The sequence below is a fragment of the Cygnus atratus genome, chromosome 11, assembly GCF_013377495.2.
Source record: "Cygnus atratus isolate AKBS03 ecotype Queensland, Australia chromosome 11, CAtr_DNAZoo_HiC_assembly, whole genome shotgun sequence".
Taxonomy (NCBI): domain Eukaryota; kingdom Metazoa; phylum Chordata; class Aves; order Anseriformes; family Anatidae; genus Cygnus; species Cygnus atratus.
This window is the reverse complement of record NC_066372.1, coordinates 10,823,017-10,828,872: the sequence shown is the minus strand read 5'-3', so window position 1 is coordinate 10,828,872 and position 5,856 is coordinate 10,823,017.

Genomic DNA, 5,856 nt, shown 5'->3' with positions numbered 1-5,856 from the left:
ATGCAGCTGTTGAAAAACACAGTGATTGTGTTTTAGAAAGATGCTGCTGCATCTGGGCTGATCTGCAAAAGAGAAATAGTTCATCCCAGTTTCCCCAGACCACCCCAAAACCACCTCTGTAAAATAGGGAATGTCCTTGCAGGTGGCAATTTCCCTGGAAAAGCAATGTTTCCTTACTGCTCACCATCTCTAAGTGCCTACACCAGAGGGGTAATCCAAAAACATGGGTATTAAATTGAAATGTAATCAAGTTTTACCCTTTCTCCTTGTCAGCATTTTGATGTGCTCAGGACACAAATGCAAGGAGTGGTTCAGGAACAGCAGAGTCACAACTCGTGGTCAGTGATTTGCTCGGGAGCGCTTTTCTTGCAGAGATGAGCCCCTGGGACTGGAGATGCTCTTCTTGAGTAATATCCTCATAAAGACTCAGCCATGGGGTGTGGGGGGGTGGTGGTAAGCCTGATAAATGCATTCATTTCTGGGTGAAAAACTCGCTCTGGGCAGGCGATTCAGCAGGGCAGCGCTTTCCATGCCCAAAGCTCTCAGCCACTCCACCTGCGAAGCCTTCATCCCTGGCTGGCCTTGATTCATCCAAGAGCAAGGATGAAAACCAAAGGGTTTTGTTGAGTGGTCTGGCCTCACTGACAGAGCAGCAGAGATCTTTGGCACGTTTCCCCATGCGGCGGTGACACCGGAGGTGACGCCTGCTTTCCAAACCCCTGGGCACCACGAGGGCCGCGTGCTTCAGCATCTTGGAAAGGACAAGCACCCCTGAGGAGCCATTTTCACCCAGGTCCTGCTGCCGACTGCCCAACCCTGGCATTTCGGGAAGCATTCCTCCAGCACAGAAGCCATATTTCCACATGGCAGTCAGGCCTGGGACTTAAAAGCCAAAACGCTGGCTGTCAGAGGCTGGCAGGAAGGTGGGTGAAGCCACAAAGCTTCCTGCAGTACAGGGATGTGCTTATCAGGCCGTCTATCAACTCATTAGCTGCCTTGAGGAGCCAGGCACGCGGAAGCGGTGCTGGCTGCTGTTGACTTTGGCCAGTGATGGCACCTGTGGCTCAGCCTGTCGGCAGCACCAGGGCCTGTTCCCAGTGCAAGGCGCTGGGAGGAAGGGGCTGGAGCCACTGGCGCCAGCAGGCACCTCATACAGGACCACGTGTGGGCACCCTCAGTTCAGTGGCTTCTCCCAGACATTTGCAAGGGCCAGGTTTTTCCACCAAAACTTCTCTCAGCTCACCCGTTGCTTTCGTCTTTCCCTACGGCCACCTCTGTGCCACCGAGAGCCACAGTGCAGATGTACGGGCACAGCTTTTCCCCTGCTGCCTTGGGAAAACAGCCAGAAAAGCCGTTTTCAGGGGGACTTCCAGCACTGCACCCACAATTTCCCAGCTGGAAATACCCAAAAGGCCAAAAGTGTGGGCCTGAGGCCTGGCTCACGACTCCCCAGCACTGGTCCTGTAGGTGCCATGAGATCAGCTCCTGGCTGCCTTTTGGTGGGGCCGGACAATCTCCTGAGAAACTCCAGCACATCCTGCATGAGCTTGGCCCACCACTGGAGTTGGACAGAGAAGGGGAAGCCCCTGTAGAAGAAGCAGGTACCAACCTCACCAAGGAAGCACGAGGAAGACTATGCCATTTGGCTTTGACATGTTTGCCCAAGCTGAAATCCTCACCTTGCCTGCTGAAATTCCCGTCCTGGATGAGCAGCATGGAGATTTGGTTCCCAGTTTGAGGGTTCCCAGTCACTCCAGTGACCTGGAGGAGGACACCAAGAGTGTGTCAGTCACAGTGATGCTCAGGGGATGAAGCCCACCAGATGAAGCCCAGTGGATGAGACCAACCAGATAACGTGTGCCCGGTCTGCCATGTCCGGAGGGTGTGGGAAACGGAGGGAAGGGGTGAGCTGTGGATTCCCATAGCAGGACAAACATCCAGGAGACCCCAACTCATCTACATCATAGAGAAGCTGGGATTTCTCCTGTTTTGAGTGCTCTGGATGAAGGGGGCAGGACGTTTTTGCATACATTTGCAGACACTTCTAGGAGTCTATCAGGGTCTGGTGCTCCCACGCTCTCTCTGGCCCGGGGCTTGGGTTGCTGCAGTCGATTCTTTCTTCTTGATCTCCTGCGCGGCAGCATTAGGGTCCATGAGCTGCAAGTCCAGAGGTGGCTTCTGCTCCTCCAGGCATCCTGGCCTGCTCTGTCCTTCCTGATCTCCTAGTGCCATCTGCTGCCTCACCCCAACACTGCCACAGGGTGGTGGTAACACCCGCCATCTCCTCATCCTCACTTGCAAAAAGAGATGGACCATTTTGCCCACTGCCAAGCCCTGTTGGACCCCTGACATTTTCCCTCCTCTTTTTCAGGAAAAGGGACCCCAAAGGCCCGTGGGGTGGAGGACTCTGTGATCGCTACACCACGGTTCCTAATGAAGAGCTGAATGTGCCATTGCCATGTCATCACGTAAGGCTGCTGTGGTTTTCTGCCTTTTGATTTTAACAAGGAATACCAGAAGCTGGTCCCTGGGACAGGCACCCAGGGGGGCTTTCCATCCTCTGGGGGTCCCCCCCGACCTCAGACAGTGCTGGTGTCAGTTGCACTGCAGACAGATTGGGCTACACCTGTCCGAGAGCCTCCCAGCAAGCCCACTGAGATCCAGTGGATTTTTTTTTTGGGTGGAGATGCTATAGCTGACGAGAAAAAAAAAAAAAAAAAAAAAAAAGGTGAGCTGTTCCTCTGTTCACATAATACAAAGTGTCTTTGTCTAAGTGCCTACACTTCGCCCCTCCCAAGGGGAAGGGGAAGGTGCAGGACAAAATCCAGGTGCGTGTTCCACTTGCCCCCTTGCCATCCCAAGCTGCAACCTCCTGCTAAGCTCTTGCTTCAGAAATGTGTCCAGCTATCGTGTGCTCAGGTCTTGGATGCCACCTCCTGGCTTTCCCACTGTACTGTGCAGCTCATTAATGCGCCTTGACTCCAGGCTGCTTGTCTCAATGCACACGGCAAGGGCCTTTCCAGTCACGACAATTTGTCCCTACAGGTTTTATATGACCCCTATGCAGTCTCTTACGTTTCACCTGTGTCCTTCTGTGCTCCCTGTTTGGGATATTGGAATGCTGCATCCAAGTCTCGACACACTTCTTGTGGGGTTGGGGAATAATTTAACAAGTGGGTGGTTAGGGAAATAGCAAATCAGAGGGATTTCTGGAGCTGTAAGACAGTCTGCTGATATACCAGCCTGGCAGGTAAGCAAAACTCATTAAAGGGGGCACTGTGCAATAAGGAAATGCAAGACAGGGTGCAAACAGGGTGTTCCCTGCTTGTTCTCCGGCATATCCCGACTCTTTCTGCCCTCACAGTGATGTTTCTGGCTTGGTTTAGCCTACCTGTACGCCTGCCAGCCAAACCCACCTCTTCCAGAGGTGTGGTATCAAGTGCCTCCATCACTAAGCAGCTTGGCCAGTCAATTTTTATTCAGTCCCACGTGCAGCAGCTGGGCTGGGGCTCTGCAGAGCTGGTCCACGTGCTGTTCCCTGGGCATACAGACCTTCTCCCCATCCCATGCAGCGGTTCCATGCGGGCTTGCCAGGGAAGTCCCACCACCGTTACGTGAGCTGCGGCTTCCTGGAGGTCACTGGGGAGCAGCATCTGCTGATGGCAGAAATTTTGGCAATCTCTGATCTGGAGCCATCTGTGACATCTCCTCGTGGCTGAGGCTGTTGACATCTGTGCAGCATATGAGGAACTGGAGGACATCACTGGTCCCGCAGAGCTTGGCTTTCCAGCCAGCTGAGCCACCTGATAGCATCTACAGGAAAGGGGCCACCAGCAGGACTGGAGGTAACAGCAGCGATGCCGCACTGAAGGCAGAGCTCGGCTTTGGAGACAGCCCTGTCTTGGGCCTTGGAGGCTCACGAGTGTTGTCCTCCAGCCTGAGGTAAAATGGTCTTCAGCCATGAGGGACTTTGGCCTGAGAGAGGAAGGATGCCATGGGGAAAGACCGTGACAGAGGCTTTTCTGCCTGCGCTGCCGCTGCAGACCAGCAGATGGAAGCTGCTGGGGTTTGCCGGAGCCATTTTAATTACTTGCAGAAGCTGTTTGCATTGCTTTCATCAGCAGAAAGGGGGTGAAGGTGCCAGAGCATGCGACCTGTGCGGCCTAGAGGCATCTGGGCACTCTCAAAGACCAGTGACAGCAACAGCACCAACAGAGCAGCAGCTCTGCCAAACACTCCTGGCCTCGGGGACCGGAGCTGTGGTCCCCTGCGATCAGCTGGTCTGTGGACAAACACGGGCGTTAAATGTTTGCTCTCCTTTCCCATGAACCCCCTTTCAAGCAGGAACTAAGTTTTGCACCTGGATGTCCCACTGGCCTCCATGAAGATGCCCTGGCTTGCTACAAGCGTGGCTGAGCTGTCCAAGCTCTGCGCCCTGGAGCTCCATGACACCTGCAGACATCCCCTGCCCCAGGCGGCCCTTCGTGCAGGACACAAGTCACAGCCAGCGTTGGGGTCAGGGTAAAAGCCAGTGGCACCACGGCTCCGCACACCTGGAGCACAGCAGGACAGGGGCATCGCTGGTGCACGCATGGTGCTGTGTCCCATGCATGCCCACGTGGACACAGACACGTGCCCACTCCTCGCCCACCCGTGGTGGCACAGGCCCAGGGACCCTTGGTGCAGACGTGACCTACTTTAGCTCCGAGGCGAGCCACGCTGCACCAGTCCCGGTGTAAAAGCTTAATAGAACCAGGCATAAATTATTCATTGCCTGGCCACGTTAATGCATGTGCTAAAGGCTTTCTTTTTTTTTTTTTTTCCAAAAAAAAAGAAAATCTCCTTTATAATTTAAAGCCTCGCATGCTCCCATCGCTGTGGATGCTCTCCAGAGGTGTTTCCGCTTAGGCGAGCAGCTCCGTGAGATGCGGGTGGAGCTGGCAGGGCAGAGCTGCCCCGCAGCCAAGCCGGCCCCGATTCAGGCAGCAGCAGGGAGGGCAAACACTGGCCCCACTTGCTTCACCCTGTGACCCTGCTCTGAGCCGCTTCCCCGTGCGGCCGAGCCTGTTCCCAGGCATGGTGGCCAGTGGAGCTATTTTTAGAACTGCCTTTTTCTATTTTTTTTTTTTGGTTTATTTTCCTCCCGCTCCTCTCCTTGGCCAAGCAGCCTTGAAGCCCTAGGGAAGATAGGAAAACACCGAGCCCCGGGGCAGGATGCTGCACAGGGTCCCACTGCCACCACAGCCCACCCTGTATGCTGCGCCACACAGGAAAGCCACGGGTGGCACCCCCTCCCGCTGCGCTGACAGGGAAAAGGCCTTTGTAGGGTGGCAGGGATTGGGGAAGCTCCTTTACAAGCACGGGACTGCCCTCCCAGCACAGCGAGAAGCCCCCAGCAATGATTTCGTGCTGTCAGTGCCCGTGAAAAAGCAACTACCCCTCCGCCAGGGCTGCTCTGGCAGGTATTGATAAGGGCAGAAGCGCCGGGGGAACCTCTCGCCCTCCTGCAGCCCCAGCTCGCCCCAAGGCCGGCACTGGAGGAGGAGCTGGGCGCTGCTGCAGCTCCCCAGCCGTTTTGCCTTCTATGGACATCTCTGCAGCAAGGAACTGCGCTGGCACAGAGCAGAGGCCACCCCAGGCCCCGGAGAGGGGGAAGAAAAACACCCAAACCCATCATGGTTGCCTGTTCTTAGAGGCCTCCTGGAGAAGCTCAGGACCAACAGCCCCTTGACCACACTGCCCTGTGCCAGGGGGGGCAAAAAGAAGTCCCCCAAGCACCACTGGGAGGGGACAGGAACCCCACACACTGCCCCCTGCCCTGTCCAGCCCCAGAAGAAAACACTCCAGACCACCAGA